Source organism: Anarhichas minor, unplaced genomic scaffold, assembly GCF_050575085.1.
Source record: "Anarhichas minor isolate MPS153535 unplaced genomic scaffold, ASM5057508v1 ptg000003l, whole genome shotgun sequence".
In the NCBI taxonomy this organism is placed as follows: Eukaryota; Metazoa; Chordata; class Actinopteri; order Perciformes; family Anarhichadidae; genus Anarhichas; species Anarhichas minor.
This window is the reverse complement of record NW_027466449.1, coordinates 10,161,529-10,182,630: the sequence shown is the minus strand read 5'-3', so window position 1 is coordinate 10,182,630 and position 21,102 is coordinate 10,161,529. Positions and strand designations below refer to the sequence as shown.

The 21,102-nt window shown below is 39.2% G+C and overlaps 1 protein-coding gene across 1 annotated transcript in view; it reads right to left on the bottom strand.

The window, feature by feature from the left end:
- oprl1 (opiate receptor-like 1) overlaps positions 1–21,102 on the bottom strand; it is a 54,957-nt gene that overhangs the window by 33,493 nt on the left and 362 nt on the right. The gene's annotated exons all lie outside the window — the stretch shown is intronic.

Genomic DNA, 21,102 nt, shown 5'->3' with positions numbered 1-21,102 from the left:
AATTTGTCAAACTCCATGCAGCGCACCGTACAGCTGTCGTGTTGTGACGTAGAGTATTTGTGTTTCAAAATATATACAATTCAGTATTTTTTTAAAGTAATCAGGTTATCCATGGGAATAGTATGTTAGTTATGAATGTAATCCGTTGCTTGTCTCAAAAGAGATATACAAAATACATTAACCTGAAGCCTGCAAAATAGTAAGCTACAAATTATGTGTAGTTGTATTTGAAAGCATATTGGTCCGCTTGGATGGGAGACGTGCAGCAGCAGGAAATAAATCAATGTACATTAGGAAATGTATAAACATTAATAATTAGCATCGGACAACAAAAGGTTGCGATTACTACTTCATTACATTTTGTTAATTTCCCATAATTTCTAGTTACGTCATCATTCTTGAAACGCATTACAGGCACTAGCAGATCTGGAAAGGGGTTTTGCAGTTGAGCAGTGCATGCAAGATCTGAACCTAAAAGACAGTACCTTTTAATTCATGCGTATGTGTTTGTCAGTATAAGTGTGGGGTTTTTTTTGTGCGTAGGGTGAAATAAGGTTGTTGCAGTTTCCGGAAGTTTTCTGAAAAGTTTTTTGGGGGGGGAAAAGCCAGCAATGGTTTTAAAGTTTGCCTCAGAAACTTTCACAGGAGTTTGATGGTAGCCATTTTATTTATATGTTTATTCATGATGTCACCAGGTAAGGTAAGTGGATGTGATAACTGCCATGCTGGGCTAGATGATACCAATTTCACACTGGGGAGGTTTTAAGTCAGAAAGTATTTATGATCATTTACTACTCGACTTCAATGACGTTGATTGACGATCTGGGACAGGCAGGTGAAAACATCTGCAGCACCGTTGTCAGCATGGTGGCTGAATTGTTAATTGCAGGAGGTATTGTTTGTGTGGCAGATAGCTTTTGACAAAAAAGAGAGGGAGGAAAAATGTCATTCTGCAAGAATTTGATTTGTGCAATACAGCACTTTTTTCTTATTCGGTCACTGAACTTTATGTAGAGCTCACAGCATTCCTTAACTGCCTTTTCTTCCTATTTATATTTACTTTTTAAGGAAGAATTTGTGATTTAAGATCTGAAATTTGTGTCAGTGTTTCACCTACCATTGCCTTGGGGGGGACAAAGAAAGAAACTGAATATTTTATATACCCAATTTATGTGCACTTGTTTAATTTCAGCTCAGTGTAAACATCTTTACTTGGCATTGTGCTGCATTCACGTGGTGTCGAAATAATCGAAACAAATCAGTTCCCAACTGAGAAAATGAATGTGAACAACCCCTCAAGTCGGAACAACTAAACATTTATCCATCAGCTAATGTATTGTATTCTCTATGTGCTTGAATTGGCTGTACATTTACAGTGGGCTGTACAAAGCACAAAAGAAAAATAATACAAAAAGCAATTGGTTCTACTGGGATCATTTTTGTTTTTGTGCAACAAGCTGACCTGTCTTTGTGCAAACTGAAATATCCCCAGTTATCTCCTCTCCGAGTCTACATTCCCTCTAAGCCATCATCATACCTATCACCACACTATTGTTCTGAGGGCACAGGTGTAATCATGTGTGCGATTAGTCTGGATAGGTTTTGATGGTGCTCTGCGTCTCCATGGATACATTCAAAGGCCATCTAATTACATCCCAGAGCAGCAGTGGGAGAGACCAACAATGCATGAAAAGTGGGACTTCCGTCAGTGAGTGGGACTGTGAATTGCCGTAGTAGTTCAGGTAAATGGTTGTTCACAGGAATTTATGAGCAGCACAGAAAATTCCCGGGAACTGCCAGGAATTGACACCGAGTTTCAATTTCCAGCAGTTTTACAAGCATGAGAAGCTTGGCGGTCGATCAACCCGGCCCCTGGTCCAGGGGAGCCTATCACATGTCAATGACACAAATGAGCTACACAAATGCAAATCAGGATTGTAGAGGTTACACCTTTTATTGCTGTTGCACTAACTAAACATTTTAAGAAAATGTCTGGTATGAATTGAACAGGTTTTATATTAGACTCAGACTAAGGGGGTATAGATAAAGGTAGGAATCAGTAATTCCAGACTGCCTTATCGGAGTTATGTTCCTATTCTTACATTTATTTTATGTCCGTTTTATTTATTGTATAAACAATTATTTTATCTTCAGCAATTTTATCTTTTGCGATCTTTCACAATCCCAAACTTCAAGTAAGATGCTGACCCAAAGAACATGGCCACAGATCAACGGCATCTTCACATTTGACCCGATCCATGCCACCAAATATACACATATATAGAAATGTCTGTCCAGATAGGGATGAAGCCACAAGTAAGCAACAAATGCAACAAAACAAAACAAAGAGGATGCAGCGTAGCTTAACTTTACCGTTACTCTTTTGAATTCCCTCTGCTGTTGAGGAACACTGCCCCTTGAAGGCTTAGAGACCATTTATCTTTTACATAACCCTCCTGATTGGAGTAAGTGACTGCAGGTGTGCTCGGGTCTACTCAGGTGGAGACTGATTACTTCAGTTCAGTTCCAGCCAGTTCAGAGCAGACAGTTTAAATAGTGTTACATATACCTGATTCTGCTGCTTCAAAATAAAAGCTTTTAAATAAAAAGTAATGGGGGACATTTATTGCGAAGAATTTACAGGAAAATGTGTTCATAGAAGGGCTTTGTTAGCAGCTTATCTTCAAACAAACAAGTCCACCATTACTGCAGGGAGGAAGAGTTAGCCACAAAAAGAGTGGGGTCATTTTATTGGGAAGTATTGAAATTAAATATGTTTTATCCACAGTTTTACAGATGTTTCTTATGTCAGATTACTATCCAATCAGGCAGGTTGCATTTAAGTGTCAAGTGTGGACACACATGCGGACACAGCTGAGTTCCATCTGACATATCTGATCACAAAAGTCCCGTTGAAAAGTGTAACCATGGCCCCAGCCTTTGCTGTATCAGTCTAAAAGAAAGTCTGCCTCTTAGCTTCTCAACTACCTTATCCTTCATCCACTTCAACAAAATCATGTTGCAGAGCTTTCCTGTAGTAGTGTGAATCATCTTCACCCTCCTGAGGCGACCCTTACACGTTGAGAAGCCCCACTCGTCTCCATTCATCACCACCCCGTCCTCTCACCTCTTTATCTTCCTTGTTTTGTCCTTCCTCTCTCCCTTGATGTTTCCCCCTCTGCCTCCTCCCTCCTCAAATGTAGTCTCTCTCTCTCTCTGCCCGCTCTGTCTCTCTTCGCCTCCACCTCTTGCTTCATATCTTCCCCTCTTTAAAATACTTATTACTGTTATTTCTTTCCTTCGTCTCTCTGTCCATCCACACAATGCAGAGTTGGATAACATTAAACTAACCTTTTAATGGTTTGTTTTCCTTCTTCATTTCTTCCTCTATCCTCCATTTTTATCTCTTGATTCCTCTTTGCCACCTTGTATTTTTCTCATTAAATGAAAAAGAGACATTTAAAAGATATTAAAAAGATATTAAAAAGATGCGGAGTCAGTCAGAACAAAACAGGAAGTCAAAGTTGTCTCTAAAAAATGTATATTTGCAAATATATCCCTTCTCCTAGTCTTCCTTCTTCTCAGCTATGTTTTTTTCTTCTGATCTAAGTCTTTAAAATGCTGAACAACATTATTGTGTTGATAAGACTTTGTACGGGTTTATGATAGCATCGTAAACACATTCACTGTTAGATATAAAACATTTATAAGTTAACTTGCAAACAGTTTATAGACCGCCTTAGAATGTTAAAAAGCATATAGTTAACTCTGCATATTAAAGGATTTATTAACCAACATGGCATTGCTCTTGCATTAGTTCCAACAGCTGCAAAAAGCAAGTGTCAAGAAATGCATAGTTAACAGCTGATATAGGCATATTAAAGTATGTATAATCAGCTACAAAAAAAGGTTAGTAAAGGTTTCACAATGACATCATAAGCACGTTAGTTAACTCAATACATGTTTTTGAAATGCTAAAAACAATTATGAGGCTGATATTGCTTGTATTAACATTCTTAAAGGGTCGATAAATGACTAACAAGTTTCTTAGTAGTGCTTCCAAATGTGACTGGTGGCTTATTGCAAGGACCTTAATGTAATTGAATGCAAAAAAAACGTAAAGTGAATCTGGCCACAGGTGCCTAATAGCACCTTCAAATGGAGAAAATCCTCTTTCACCATATTTCTTACCAATTGATTTGTCTTTTGGTCTCTTTTCTTTTTCCTTCATTGCTCTTTTTTTCAAACGCATCCCGTGTCATTAACCTTCTCGTTACATTCACACCCTCTCTCGGTCACACCCGATCTATGTTTTTAATTATCTTCTGTCACTTGCCTCTATTGGAAGCCTTTTTCTCTAACAGTAAAGAACGTGCCACTGCGCAGACCCGTCTCGGTCTTTAGCTCGCCCGTTTACATCAACAAGTACCCAATTAAACCAGCGATCCTCTCATCTGGCTCCTCTCAGTTCAGCTCTGGACTTCAAGATCGTTTTTTCTTCTCGTTTAAGTCTGTAGCATTTGATACTATTTTACCTGCAGTTGGCACTAAAAGATTTTAAGAAGTAGCAGCGGCAGCTAACAGCTTACACCCCTCACGCACATTTCCTTTAGAAAAAGCCCATTCTCCATAACCCTGTTGTCTTTCTGTTCCCTTCGTGCTTTCATTTTTTTAACATCAAAATTGCTACATAATTAAAATGAAACAATTGCAACGTGCACAAAAAGCTTACTTTCAATCAAAAGTTTCCATACAGCTTACGTCACAAATGTCCCGTAAAACTGTGGATCGCTGCTCTATGTGAGGGCCAATCAAAATTTTAAGAAATTAGCAATAGAATTGAGGCGGCTGTGGCTCAGGAGCTAGAGCTGGTCGTTATTTAATCACAAGGTCGGGAGCAGGACATTAAACTCAAAATGTGCTTGCTTCATAGCAGCCCACTGCACCGAAATGCTTATTAGGATGAGTCAAATGCAGATGTCAAATTCACATATTGTCGTATGTAAATTTGAAGGATCTTATTCATTTTCTTTGTAGAGCAAGAAAGCCTGCTATGAGTTGCATGATGGATACAACACGGCAAGTTGACAGACCATTCGCCGTAAGTTGCAAAGTCACCACTTGACCTCAACTTTTTACAAATTAGGTCCGACCATCCAAGGCAGAGCAGGCTCAAATGAAAATGAAGGGATATCCTGTTACTGCATTGCCTATTTCTCACCTCAAATGTTTTCAGACCCACATTTTAGTGTACTGCTTAGCTTTAAAATGAGAACATTTGTGACCTCGCCGCCATTCTGAAAATAGTTGAGCCAGAACCAAGGACTGGTACTCCGTATCGGCCTGGTATCGGAGCCCAGGTATCGGTATTGGGGCTGAAAAAGTGGGATACTGCATTTTTATACCGGCCCAATCCTTCATTCTCTATTCAATTCCATTCATTCACCAAAACTCCCACTACAAGGCAAATGCAGCAATCCCTGGTCCAACATCAACCTTCTGTCTACTGTTTGAAATCAAGGAGTGTCCAGAAGCTTGCTGGTAAAAGGCAAGATCAAGGGGAGAAGTGGTGGCGTGATGATGCTGTATGGTTTGGCTCTGTTTCACCACGTGAGGCCCTCATTAAGGGTAATGGCTCACAGTCGCCCAGAGCAGGGATGATTGCACAAGACGTAACCCCACCACGGCCGTGTCCTGTGCGTCTGTGAGAAATCAACCTCCCAGCCGAGTCCAATCTATTGCCGGGGTGACGTCGCTGCCAAAACCACACGTTGCTCTGTCATATATACCTGGTGAAACACTTGCTTCTGGCCAAATGCAGACATCTGCTTTTTTGCCCCAAAGTCTGTTCTGAAATCGAATTCATCTCCTCATTCAGAACATTTGTCAATGATGGTATTTATGCTGATACATATTAGACACATAAATGAACTGTGCAATGAAGGTTGAATGTACAACATTGGGAGAAAGCCCTTGTTATTTCCGTAGTCCATAGTTGTTATTAACTCACATGCAGTGAAAGAAAGAATGGCAGACAACAAAGAGAAGAGACGGAGAACTGCAGAGATGGAAAATGAAGATGACAATGAAGATCAAAGTATAAAAATGGCTAATGAGGGTTTGAAGAAGCCTCTCCTCATTTTCCTATCCGCCATCTGATCTCTCTTTCCCTGTTTTCTTCATCGTGTCTCCACTCTAATATGTCACAGCTCCTCTGATCGGGTCTTAACAAGCAATCAGCTGCACATTTCTTTGACAGAGAGAGAATAGGCAAGATAGTAATACAGACGGGTGCAGAGCACATGTACCAGACACGTTTTGTGTGATTTAAAGCAACAGTGTATGCATAGCTTCTGTAAATTCACAATATTTGGAATAAGCTTAACCTCATCCTGAAAAATAAGTGTTAATTTGAGTTTTTCTCTTCAAATATTGTTTTATTTTAAACCACAGAAATGTATGTAGACTGAATAAAAGACCTAAATAAAATCATCTCAATACTGCAAAAGGTTTGTGGTAGAGTTATGCTTTTATTAATAATGTTTTAACTGTTCAAAGAGCTGATTATATGGGACAATCATGCATTATTCAATTAGTGAGACTGGTATTTTCTTTTTTCACTTTCAAACTAACCCTAGTGGTGGACTTACTCATTCTATTTCTATGCTGAGCATCCACCTTTCAAACCGGGTATGGCCCAATAGTTTCTGTGATCTGTGTCATGTTTCTGTGAATCACAGGTGGAATCACGGAAATGTGAATTTTAAAAATCTATACATATATCTTTAAATGTATTTATTATATATTATGTATATATTTTTGTTTAAAAAAAGCTAAAGCACAGATTCCATAGAGCCTTGTTACGTATGTTGCTATTTATGAACCTTATCTTTTATTTACCTAAGTTACCTTGTTGTTGTTACGTTACGATGTTGTGTTATTATTTTGAACACAAACTGATCCGTTGCCTTAAACTAACTAATTGTTTAACAATGTTAACCACATGGCATTGTGCATTTCTGCAAGCATGACACAAGGCTGATATGAAAACTATTTTAAAAAACGTACGTCTGATTCAGAAACACAGACATTAAACGTACCGCGTGGTTTGTAGAAACGTACAATCTTAACATTCTTTTTGGCGACTGGGTTGCGGTTACATATACATGAAGGCAGGCGAGTGACCATTGTCTACCGAGGCCATAATCGCGCCGAAAGTTCACCAAAAGTGAGGATGCAGATTTACTTCGCCACCTAAGGCAAGTGTTTTTTTCACGCATTCGCTAGCATAGAAAGCAAGTGTAGGCATGTAGGCTAATGTTAGTTTCTTGAGTGGCCGTGCCCTAAGGCTAGACAACTGAGGAATTTCATGATTTTAGTCTATGCCGGTCACTTTTGTCATCAAAACTGTTGATATTTTCAACAATTTATTTTTAATTTGAATATGGTAAAACAGCACACAGCTTGATCACAACAACCATTTTGACTAAATTTAAAAAAAAAAGACGTGTCATTTGTTTTGGAACAAAGTAAAAACCTACACTGAAGAAAATCCTGGTAAAAAATTGGTTCTCTTACACTGCCTGACTGTGTTGAACCACTTAAGTCAAATGTAAAGTCGAAATTCACCTTAACACAGATTCAGGTAATGGACCCAATCTCATTATATTATACTGCTAAACCAGCCAGAGATAAACAGATGGTGAGAGAGGAGAGGCGGAGAGAGGGTCAGGGGTAGACTCAAAGAATTAAGAAACGGAAAAAAATGACTCCTCCCTTCACTAAAGTCATGTTGGAGAGACCAAGACGACAGATAAATCGGACAGATATTAATGAAATATATTTCCAGAATAATTGATAAATAGTAAGCCATTTAAGCTAATGTTTTCACTTTGAATTTAATCAAAGGACTTGATTTCAGACCATATGATCATCATAACACTTAACTATCATGCACAAGAGGGAAGAAAAGGCAATTGAAGATGAATATAAAGCACTGTACTTCTCATCACAGCTGGCTCCTCATTAGTATCACAGCTATAGTTTGATTCTCATTAACTGCACCCTCACTGAGGACGAGCAGATGTCTTATTTAATGGGAGCCTTTTATGACATTTCAATACAGGAAGATGACGTTCAAAACCGAACTCACAGACACACCCATACCTTGCTGGGAAAAGAAAAGACGACAACATATTCAGTGAGAGGATGTAATTAAAGCTAAATGGTAATCAGCGTACGAGCTCACATTGTCAATGTGAAGTAATGTTAGCGATATTAACCAGGTTCGCCCAAGCCCCCAGGAAGAGCGCCAAGCCAGGTTTGGTTGTGGCCAAACCGTGGAATTACAGCTGCCTTGTCTGTTACATGATGCCATTGGGCCCCAAAATACTTTATTTTTGTGGTATTCATCATTTTCTCATTCTTTGAATTTTCTCTTACAACAGAATTCATGAGGGGTCCTGATCTATCTTACAAGTCAAGTATAGATAGTCTGCCACTTGTTTAACCTGTGAATCATAAAGCCTTAATCTGAATGATTTCGAATTTAAATTTGATACCAAAAGTAACAAATATAATGTGTAGTTTTTTTTGAATTAGAGTAGTTTTTTTTGAATTATTTTACAATTTTGAGTGGCATATTTTGGCACACAATTCAGTTCAGTTGTGTCTCAGTCAGCTGCCACTGTGTGTTCATGCAGGTCTCTGTCTAGTGTCGTACTCTGCTGCTGACAGTGTAACATCCCCTGCTGTAGGCTATAGTCTGATACGTCTCCTTAACCGTCGCTTTGCTTTAGAGAGCAATGTCAGCACATGCACTCTTCATTTGTATCACAGGACGGCGCTGCTCTGATGACACAACGTTGTCAGTTGTATTCATATTGTCCAATAGTTGGATCAACAGACATTGCAGATATTTTTTTTAATCTTTTTGTCTGCTGATTTCTGTCTACAGGGTTTGAAGCTAGACTGTGAAAAATCTTAATTTTACTCGAGTAAAACAAACCTTGGAACTTTTTGGAAACTTCAAAGGTAGCCTTATAAGGCAATTTTAAGGTTGTTGATTATGCTAATGGTCAAATCTCTCAAGCGCGCACCTCCTCATGAAGAGGTGACGTTCATCAGGCTGAACATAGCAATTTAGGACAGGTTTGTGCAGTTAAGACAGTTTAATCAGTCACAGAACCGTAAAAGAGATGTAGGATAGGATTATGGAAATTATGTATAATGCCCATTGTCTTGGCATCATAAATATCTGTAGAAATTTTTTTTATTTTTTTATTTTTTTATTTTTTGCCAATCCACCTAGAGGATGTCGCGATATTCCACTGAATACTTGAACACTTTGAATAGGTTACTGGCCAAAGCATCAGGAGATCATGAAAGTCATTAGGTTGCCTTTCCCGCTCTGAGGACCATGAATATCTGTCCAATTGATTTCATGGTAATCCACCTAATAGTTACTGAGATACCATTACCATTACTGAAGAGTCACAAAAAAACTCAGTGTATCCCCAAAAAATAACAAAAAAGTAATTTACTCAGCTTAGGACAGCTTCCACTAGATCATTTAAGAGTTAATTATTCAATATTAAGAAGTCACAACTGCTTTAAATCATTTGAACATCTGTCTAGTATATAAATTAAGTAGAAAGGGAAGAGAATATGCAACAGAGTATTTCAATCAGATATCTGTGACACTAAAGCTCCTTTGTAATGTTCTCATGGGTTTTGGTTATTCAAAGTTTATACAAGGAACTTTAATCTTGTGACAGTTAAGGATAAATGGGACATTCATTAAGTGCCTGGTGCTTTCAGGAGCTCACTAAAAGGAGCCACGGGACACAGAATCTGATTGAGATGCCCAACGATATACTTTGAATTTGCACTATCTTGCTTTGGCCAAATCTGCAAGAAAACGGCTGCATCAGGTCACTTGGATTTTATTTAAATTACACAGCAGTTGATTATGATTAGAAAATGGTCCCACATGTCAGAAGCCATAGGCTTAGACTTTATCGGCAAACCTCTGTGACTGTACCACCTGGCTTAGACGTTACCACTATATTACCCTAACTCCTGAAAGCTGGGGCAACTAACCCTTTTCTACCCTATTCTGGCACCAATGCAATTACATCCACCTAAATACAAAGTGAACTAACTCTTCAGGGTACATACTAGGCATGCTGCACAAGTATTTAGAGTACCTGCCAATCACCTCAGACATAACTTCAGACTGCAGGACACTGTTTATCAAGGGAAATGGACTTGTACCTGTATAACGCTTTGCTAGTCTTCCGATCACTCAAAGCGCTTTAACACTAAATGTCATTATTCACCTGTTCCCACCTATTCATACACTGATGGCAGGGGCTACCATGCAAGGTGCCACCTGCCCATCAGGACTCTAACTAAACATTCATACCACATCTCGTCACACGTTGACTGGACAAGCGGAGCCGGGGGTGGAACTGCCGATCATCTGATTGAAGGCCAACCCTGCTCTACCTCTGAGTCACAGTCGCCCTGATGGCACAACCTTGAAGGTGTGAGAGCTGTCCTGAATATCCAGTGTTTTTAGAAGGAGTTGCTATTCTTTTGAGTTTCAGGAGCGGGTTTCACCGACTGGTCTAAGCCTGGCTCTGACTGCCAAGTCAGTGTTAAGACCAGAATTTAGAAGGAACTTGTCCAGCCCACTCTCACTAAATGGCATATGAATCACACAACCATTTAAGTAGTTTTGCATGCAATAAGAATGTATTTATTTTCATGTGTTTGATAATTTACCCTGCACAATGTCGTCAAAGTGTCAAAGATTTAATGTATACATATAATGGCCATATTATGTATGTAGGCACTTTGATGAGGCTGTTAATTTGAACATTAACTACAATGAAGTGGATTGGAATTAAATTATGAATAAAGAGAGAGGGTTAAGACAGAAGGAAGAGCTACAGGGAGGGCTAAAGAGTGTGCATGCCCCGAAAATATGCAGATGAGAGTGTGTCTGTGTCATAAACACAGAAGTTATATGACAACCAGCTATATTGGGGTGTATATTACACACACACACACACACACACACACACACTCAGTTCTCAGTACAACAGATTAATTTGCAGTGCAGAGTAATGGCCTTATAATTCACTGTGGTCATTATGAAGGAGGAAGGCACAGTCATTAGCCTGTGACACACACACACACACACACACGCACACACACACACACACACACACACACACACACACAGAGACACACAAAACCCTGTACTTATATACTTGTGAGAACAACCTCAACCATTACCTTAACCAAAACCTAACTCTAACCTGAACCTTAAAAGCGAGTCTGAACCCTCAAACAGGCCTCTGAAGATACGGCCGAAGGCGAGTACAGGCTGAATCACTTTTCAAAATAAGTTCTCACTGTCGAGGTCTAATTGGTCCTCACAAAGATGGGGTCGATGTTCAAGTACACACACAGACACACACATGCCATCAATCTAGCTGCAGAGTTTTCAAGTCACAAGGTCAAGGACTAGCAGATATAACATAATAGGTATAGCTCTTTCGCTCTCTCACTCTCTCTCTCTCTCTCGCTCTCTCTCTCTCTCGCTCTCTGTCAAAGATATGAGATGACAGGTCTTCTTTCTAACACACAGAAAACACACATATAATCTAGCCAGCAGTCTGTTTGACTCACACTTACTTTGTGCATTGTTACATAAAGGGCACGCTGCCTCGAGGATTTAAATAGTTTGGTGCGGAATTTTGAAATATGGACATAATTACACTTGGCTACCATACAACATCTGGAGTCTTCTAGATAGTTTAACAATACTAAAAATACGGTTTATACTATGGCCGCAGGTTTGAATTATTTAGACATGTCTTCTAAGAAATCATGTATCCCAGTAGCTGTTGCTATGGAGATGAGGCAGGCCAGAAGATCAGAGCTCCAAGAAGTACAGAATGCTGCATCGCTGCTGAATTCACACAGACATACACGAGCCAGCAGTCCTCATCCAACCCCTCTGGCTTTACACGTTAACCCATCTTGCAACTTTCATTTGATCCTTTTTTTTGTTCCCGAGGAGCAATTGGTTTGACAGTAAGGCACAGTACAATACACGAAAGAACAAAGACATACAGTACAGCAAGGGGAAGGTGACCTGAATACAAATGGGCTAGAAGTCGAACAACATTGGTAATAACATCTTTAAAAAAAAAAAAAAAAAAAGTCAGATAAAATGAATAGCGGCAGAGTGTGACCATATGAATGCACAGGGAGAGTAAAGTGCATAGTGACCTGACATGTAAATGATTAATTAACAATGTTAATGTTTACTGGGGACATAGTCAAGCAAACATAGTTTGACCGGCTACCTAATGTCAATGTGACTCCAAGGGTCCCGACCGAGTGTTAGTATGTTAAGAGTTGTTATGAAAACGAGTTAGTATGCAGTACCGAGAAGAGGGGGCAGCAGCTGCTCGCCAAAACCCACATCCAACGTGTCAGGATCGCATTTCAAACCAGAAAACATCATGAACACGACGCTCATGAACACACCAAAAGTTGGAAGAATGACTTTCGAACTTCGGAAATGAGACCATCCAAGGTGGACATGAATGCACCATTGTCTGCACCGTCCTAGTATAAATTGCTTTATTGTTGTTCCAGTGTCAGTGTGTTTGTGCCTGTAGCACAAACCAACAGGTTTTTATGTGCCTGCTGCTTTTCCAAAATAGTTTCGTTAGCTTACTGAAAAACATCGAATGCTGGGGGTTCTTAGCAATCGTTTCTTACAAAGATCTCCCAAGTAAGATGGGAAAAAAACATAAATGATACAATAAGATCATGATGTTTCATGACATTCAGTGTCATTCCAACAACAGAGACAGCAGGTCAAACAAGCTATGTCCCTTTTGTTTACTCTACTGGCATAATGGTGTTTACTTCCTGAATGCTTGTAAACTCTTGATGTTAACACATTTTCTTGTAATTTTCTTCTAATTTAAAACAATACAAATTATTTGGAAGGTTTTGTCAATATTCACGAATTATTCTGTGGCACTTAAAACCATTTCAATAAATAATAATGTCAAGTGTTTCTTATTTCTTTCTACACAATACAAGCGTCTAAAAATGTTTAATTCATGTGTTTAGGGATGCGTGAAGCTGGGGTTGGGGGGAGGAATGATATGAAGCGATTAAGGTAAGGGTGGTAGTACCAGCAAGAACTTTGATCTACTTTCACCCCTACGAATACAAAATGTTAAATAATAAACGATGTACCCTTATTTATTTCTTCATTATTTTTTTTTAACTATACACCTGAAAGTGTATCACCAGTCAGTGACATGTACATGTGCAGAAGCAGCATTTACCAATTTGATAAGAATCAAGAAGTGATGTTGCAGAGAAACCTGTGCGACGGATCAAGGAACAAACTAATGAATAAACCGATTTCATCAGGAGGATCATAATGGCTCTCAGTGAATGCAGATTATACACACACGCACACACACACACACACACACACACACACACACACACACACACACACATTCTGTTTAGTAAAGGCAACTATAGAAGAGATACAAATATGAGAGGATATCAGATAATGTGACACTGGATGCACCCTATCTCTTTCATCTCATATCTATTTTTCACTTCGCCCTTTATTTGTCTCTCCTTCTCTCTGTTTATTGACCTCTCTATTTTTGCCTCTGTTCCATCTACATCAATATATTATATTTCAGTTAACCAGCAGATAGCAGCCCGAAGGAAAGTACACAATTTATAACTCTTTCTGCTAGTTTTTGCTTGCTAGCTGTTACCATGTGATCAATGCGGCTGTAAGAGGAGGAGAGCTCACTGCGTCATATCGCGTCAAATCATTTTTAGGTTAAACACGTGCAGTAAAACCTGGTCTGCACTTACCAAAAGGCTCAACAGCTGGTGCATGATAACCAAACTGAGGAGGCTTGATTAGTTTCACTAAGGCTTCTGCGGTTGGCCGTAGGTCGGAATACATTTTATACGAAAAATAAATATGAGGAACGCAGACCGTGTCATTAAATTACTTAAATTTTACATTTATATTCATGCGTACCCAGAGAGCACCTGAGCGGACTTAATCCCTTTTATTTCTAAAACGTCTGCTTCAACCCTCCAACATTGCAGCTCCAGTTACACTACACACGTCATTCCCAGGCAGCAGTTTAAAAAAATAATTGTTTCAGCATTTTTCCAGCAGGATGCAAATTCTCCAGGTTGCAAAAATAAGTAAAATTGTAAGGAAGTTTATGAGAAAAATGACAATACTTCTTCAATACAGAATGATGTTCATTTAGTAAATTGTGGTTGAATTTTGAGTATAACAGCTGATAAAGCAGGGTACACATTAGGGCGGGCACCCTTGTGATTGACAGGTTTGCTAACACGGCGTTGTCTGGTCTTGGTGTTATATATTTTTTGAGTCTTAGATCTTCAACCCTTTCACAGTGTGTTTTCAGTTCATGAAAGTTACTATTGTGACATTTGTTCACCTAAAACTGTCAGATTATCACAGGCTCTCTCCCCCTTCCCTGACTATCACTATCAAATAAAGGCAAACAGGCAAAAACAATATTCTAAAAAAGAAAAAGAGAGAGAAAGAATTTGCTCCACAGCAGATGGTCAAATCTGACACAAACTGACTTTGTTGCTGAAAGTCTGGACATGTTTCCAAGATTACAATCAAACAGCTGAGTTTGGAAATACTTTTCTATTTTTTAACACCATAGAGCAGCGAATTCAAGACACACACACTAAAGGCCTTGGTGACATGCATATAAACAATGAGTTAACATGAATTAATTCATGCTAATATGTTCTGATAATGAGCAAACCAGGAAGAAAATGAAAGATGTACGTTGTACCTTAAATCATTTCCTTCTTTATCTTCTTTATCCTCCCTCCATCTATTTTCCTAAATACAGTTGACAGTATGTTTACTTCCTTTGTAGCAAATTCTACTTGGTTGTATGTTTTCATAATCTGGGGATTCGAATGGGACAAAACAGCAATATTCTGATTTTGTTTTGACAACTTAGCCAATCAGTATACGGCCCTTAATTGTTTTGGTGTGCTGTACAGTGCTCTCCAGGGACAATACATATTTACTTGACATCCTTCTTCTGTGCCTATTTCTGATTTGTATTTTGTCCTCACACCCACTAAATCTCAGAAAAAGAATGCACACAAAACTCAGCCATTCAGAGCTCTGTCATAGTTAGACACTTGTCATGTAATTTTTTATTGTAAAAGCACAACATGCTTGTCAAAACACTCCTCCACAGCTGTAATTTGGAGGCAATATTTAAATAAATCTCCTTGACAATTTAACAATACTATAAAGAAGATTTATGTTATGGCCAGGTTTGAGTTATTTCAGTGTTTTATCTAAGAAAGCATGTCTAACAGCAACCATTTGAACGGAGAAGAAGCAGGCCAGAAGATCAGAGCTGTAAAAAATAAAGTTGCTCGTTACTTTTTTGATTACTTGTTTAGGCTGGCTTGCAAGTACAATTATTCATTCAAACTAAAATGTGTTATAATCAAAGATTAGCAAAACTAGGTTTAAAATGAGTACATTTACTTACTAGTTTATACTTTTATCAAAGGACCCAGATGTCTGCTAAGGCAGTTGCTCATCGTTTGTACTGATTATTCAACAAGAAGTGTTTCATCATCCAAGCCTTGAAAGTGCTCCAACTATCATTCACCTTACATGGTCTACAGCAGCAGATTCCTCTGAGCCTGTTGGTTCCAATGCCTGTTGGTTCAGTTGGATGACACCTTCGATTTTCACAATTTGTGTTCCTTCTTTTCACTGCCTGATTTTTTTGTTTTTTTGCTCCAAGGAATGATGACATCATTAGGCCTCAGTATCAGCTCTGAGAACTCGACTCAGAACTGATGCTAAGGCCCGACGATGTCCTAAAACGTACTACGTGGATCGGTCTGTTGTTATGGAAACAGGCCCCTTACAAAAATCCTTTCCTGCAGTTTTTTCCCTCTCAACAAAAACAGAAAACCCTGCTCCGTGTAGACACAGCTTCATCCTGCCATCCTCTCTTCTCTCTGGCTCAAGGCTGCTCTCTGCTTAATTCAGCATGATGTTTATCTCTCCCTGTGGTCCACCTGCTCTTTTTTTGGGCCTGTAGCACTAAACAGATGCTTGTAGAAATCCCTGCTCTTAGCTGTTGTTGTTGCTACGAGCCAAAAACACGGCTGCACTGCGGTGCTCTGCTGCTGGAAGTTAAAACTCTTCTTCCTCTACTGTCCTCTGACAGCACTCGACGCGGGAAACACGCTAAGCTTGCAGCGCTGTCAAAGCACTAGGGCATGTCTGGGAAAACAAAAAGCAAAAAGATGCTGTGAGAGGAGTTTCTCTACAGACATGCAACCTCAATTAATGCTGCTCGATTGCTTTTCCTCCGTGCCTTTTATCGCTTGTTATTGTTTACAAGGAAGTGGTGGATTGGACAGCTGCTGTCAGCCCCAATCGGTTACCATCTGTCACCAACCCTGCTATTTAAACAAAGATTTATGGATTATCCGTGAAGAATAGCACTTTTTTCTTCTTCTTCCCTTCCAAAAGACACCTTCACTTTGATTTTCAAGTTTTTTGCTGAAGAAAAACTCGAGCCACACACAGTTTGTGTGTCCACATTTGCATATATTGGTTGCAAATTATTGTTTATTTTACTGAGTTTCATTGCTAAAACCCCTTGCTAATCTTTCTTTTTTTTAAACGAGTGACCTGGTTTAAACTGTATTACCAAGCATCAAAAAGCTGCTGCTGCCAGAGGACGGCGTTCAGGTCATTTTACAGTAAACAAGATCCTCTGATGTAACTCAGATTATTCCCACTGATAGAAAGTGAATGGAGAGAAAATGCAAAACAGCTGCTGACGATGCTGTATGGATGAGCTAGAATCCCTTGACGAAATAGCAATGAATGTTTAATGGTTTGGATATTTTCAAGTCTGTCAAAACACACACACAAGACAAATGTACCTCGAGCTGTTATTATTCCTCCAGTCCATTCTGGTCCTGAATTCATCCCTTCTCCACATTAGTACAGTGTAAAAGATTGGGGACAAAATCCACAGAATGATTTCAAAAGTTAAGCCAAGCTAAACATTAGGCTTCAGCTGTCTCAGTCACATTTCAATCCATCTCCATCTCTGTTTGGGGCCCGATATCAAAGCGAACCACCCACTGGACAAATCCCAGAGTTCCTCCGTGTCTTTGTCAAACTTCTCTTTGTTCTGCTCTCTAAAATTGCCGGCCTCCCACTGTCCCTGCTTCGCTCTGTCACACCTGACACGTGAACAGCACAAGCCTGTGCCTGTCTTTTGTTCTCTCATCCATAGCTCCACCAAGAGTAGAGACATTTTACAGTAACTTATTAATTACGGTGTGAATTTGTTTTGTGGGTTGAATGTCACATAATTCCATCTGGCTTAAAGAGTGACTAAATTGTGCCTTTGTCCTTTACACTGTGCACAGTGTAAAGGACAAAGACAAGTTAGGGAGGTATTATTAACATAAAATCAATCTTTCCAATACAGACAAAAAAAGTGTAGCATTGTATAGTATAGTAATTGTATAGTATAGTAAGTGTAGTATAAAACATGTAGTATTAAAGCATCTGGATTTTCAAAGCCACTTCATTTCAATGACTTTCTGAGCTATATCAGCTCTCACAGAGAAATCACAAAAAACAGTTAAAAAACAAAACGTTGCAGCAGAGATATCACTTTTTTTTTATTGCACTCATTCCTGTTCCTTGTCAAAACCTGGGGCCTACATTATCCAGAATGTAATTCTGAGGTGTTACGCTAGTAGTGGCTAATGTACCCTCAAACCAGAAGTCTGGCAAACTCTCTTCTTTCTCAAACCACACTCAATTTCTGCCTCAAATTACATCACTTGAGGTCATTTATAAGACTCCCCAACAGTGAGAAAATGGGCAATGGACATATTATTTTGGTAGACTACCCTCAAATGGATTAAAGGGTTATTACTTCAATGAGAAAAGAAACCAGGCTTTAGAATTGGTATACTTTGTGGCACATTTGCTTGAATAACATTTGTCTCAGACTATCCCAGTAAGCTTGTGAGTTTCCCTTTGCTTGACCCTGCTGAAGTTCACCCTGCTGGCCAAATTAAGATTGTACAGCTTTAGTAATTGACAAAGATGGTGGCAGTAAACAGAATGCACCCAAACTACAAAATTCATAACGTCGCTTTGGACGTCTTTGAGCGATATCTTGCTATATCTTTCAACGGTCTCTCGGCAGGACACAGTAACTCGTAGAGAGCAGTTTTGCCTATTTATGTAAAAAGAAAAATTGTTATCGGCACACAGTAGTAGTAGATTGTGAGTGTGTGGGCTTGCGCTTGTGTAGGTTAAATGTCACCTCTTCCCATCTGCCTCAAAAAAAATGACTCAGACTTTTCTTAGCTGTGATTATTTCTTAAAAACTGCATCCAAATGGCACATCTGGTGCACAGTGAAAGCAGACTTAATTTACACTTAATCTCATTTTCTTTCTCTCTGCTGACTCTCTACATGAATAAGAGAGTTGGTTGGGCAGCCTACTGTTTTGGTACTTGGGCTCCTGAATACATACCTCCTGGATAAGATGCAAGTCCATCCAAGGCAATTACCCACAACCCATCACTTTAATACCGAATCTACTAGAGTCCCATTGAGTCCCATTCTTTAAGTCTTTGTGATAATTGGATATCTTTAAATTCAGAGCTCTCTGTTGATGCTCAGACCTGCACTGAGTCTGAGATAATTCTCCAAGGGTGTCAAGCTCTTTAAGGTGCCTCTGAAAACCAGTGTAACTTACCTGGGGAGTGATGTATACATATTGTACATACATATCTTCAGATTTAATTTTTGCTTTACAGTGTGTGATTCAATTACATGTTTTAATACAGTGCTAATCAGATGTCAGCAATCCACAGCTTTACTCATTGAATTACAGATTTATATCGTGTTATATGTATTGAACTACCTTAAATACATTAATTTATGTTAGCATAAGGAAATAAAATACACAAGGAAAAAAAAACATGATCAACTTCAAGATCAAGTGTTGGGCAGCCAATACAGAGGCATTTTTTATAAAAACGCTTCTTTGTTTATGGATAGAAAACTTCTGACCAAAAGGGTGGACACAGTTTGCACAGCTCAAATCTAGTCGCTAGTATTTGTGAATATTTGAGATTTAAATTTGCAAAATATGCACAGAAGGCTTAGTGATATGATGTTATTTAGCCTCCACCTGCTTTACATGAGGAGGCTGCTTCCTTCTGACACCCTTGACAAGGGCAAGTTGTCGAGGGCAGCCATCTTCACTGTGGGCAATGGCTGAGAGCTGACATTATGGTTAAGCAGGAAAGCCAGTTGACTGAATACCTGAGAGTGAGTGTGTGTGTTTTCAGAAGTGTGTCAATGCTTAGGTTTTTTTTAATGCAATTTAGCTTTTGTTGCTTCTGGTTTGAAGATTCTTTTTTAGGGCTTTTATTGCCTTTAATGCAAGCAGCTGGAAAATGACAGAAATGGAGGGAGAGAAAGAGAGAGCGGATGACGCGCAGCAAAAGTCTGCGGTTTGGAATTAAACCAAGGCCGCTGCTAAGGTCGCCCCAGTGAGTGAAATGTTGTGTGTGAGTATATGTGGGTGGGAATGCTAAAGAGGTGGAGACAGAAGGAATGATTCCCATTATGTGTGCATAACTTATATGTCTATCTACAGAACTCCATGTAGATGTCAGAGTGAGAACAGGTCTAACAAGGATAGTAATTATCTACAACGATGGAGGTAATATGGAGACAGCATTCTAACACAAAAACACACACACACACACACACACACACACACACACACACACACACACACACACACACACACACACACACTAGCTCACATTTCTAACATATAATTATTTTCTCTCCACTTCAGGTCCAAGCGCTTGCTACTGCTTCTCAAGCAAAAACACACGTAGATATAAAATGGACAGCTAACCATTTTTAGGGAGAAATTTCCATAACGCCGCCATTAGTCTCCAGTTTGAAAACAAGAAGCAAGGACAGAGCTTTCAGCCGTCTGTCTCACACAAACAAATATTGAGTTTAAATACAGAGCAACAGATTTCCAACAACAAAGTCACACACACACACACACACACTGTACACATTGTACACACCTATTCAGTGTGTATAGTGTTTTGGTTTAACATGACATACATGAGCAGACAGCAGCTGTCCGCCAGGCCAACCATGAGTGCACACAAATACTCCAGATGTTCAACTATGCTTTTTTCAAATCAAATCCACAGAGAATATTTGCAAACACACACACACACACACACACACACACACACACACACACACACACACACACACACACACACACACAGACAAAAGACACATATCTACTCAACAGGGCATGTGTATACACAAACAGGTAGACACATGCTGAGGGTGGCTTGTGCATTTTAAAAGAAAACCTTGAGTGGTCGCAAACTTACTTTGTAGGAGCCAGATACCTTCTCATGCTGCAACTTCTGAACATTAACTAATGTTTTTTTCTTAATCAATGGTTTTGGCTTTTGAAACGTTAACGGTCGAGTGTGTAGGATTTAGGATGATCTATAAGCAAAAAACAGAATATTGTATTGAATAATAACCAGGAACTAAGTATCGTTGTGTTCAGTTAAGTTAAAATGAGCCGTTCATATCAACATAGAGAGTGGATACGCAGTATTGCACCACCGTTTTTTTTAAAGATTTTTGGGGTTTTCTAGGGCTTTAATTGCTTTTATTGGAATAGTTGAAGAAAGACAGAAAAGGGGGATGATTCAGTTGGTTGCTTTATGGAACCACACCGCTAGATGCCATAAAGTCCGACACACTGTCACTTTAAAACAAAGCAAGGCTTCAGACGGTTGCATATGCGACCCTATTTTGTGAGCGTGCGTGTTAAAATTGTATGTGCTCGCATTCATACGAGTGCATGATGATGTTTATCATTGATG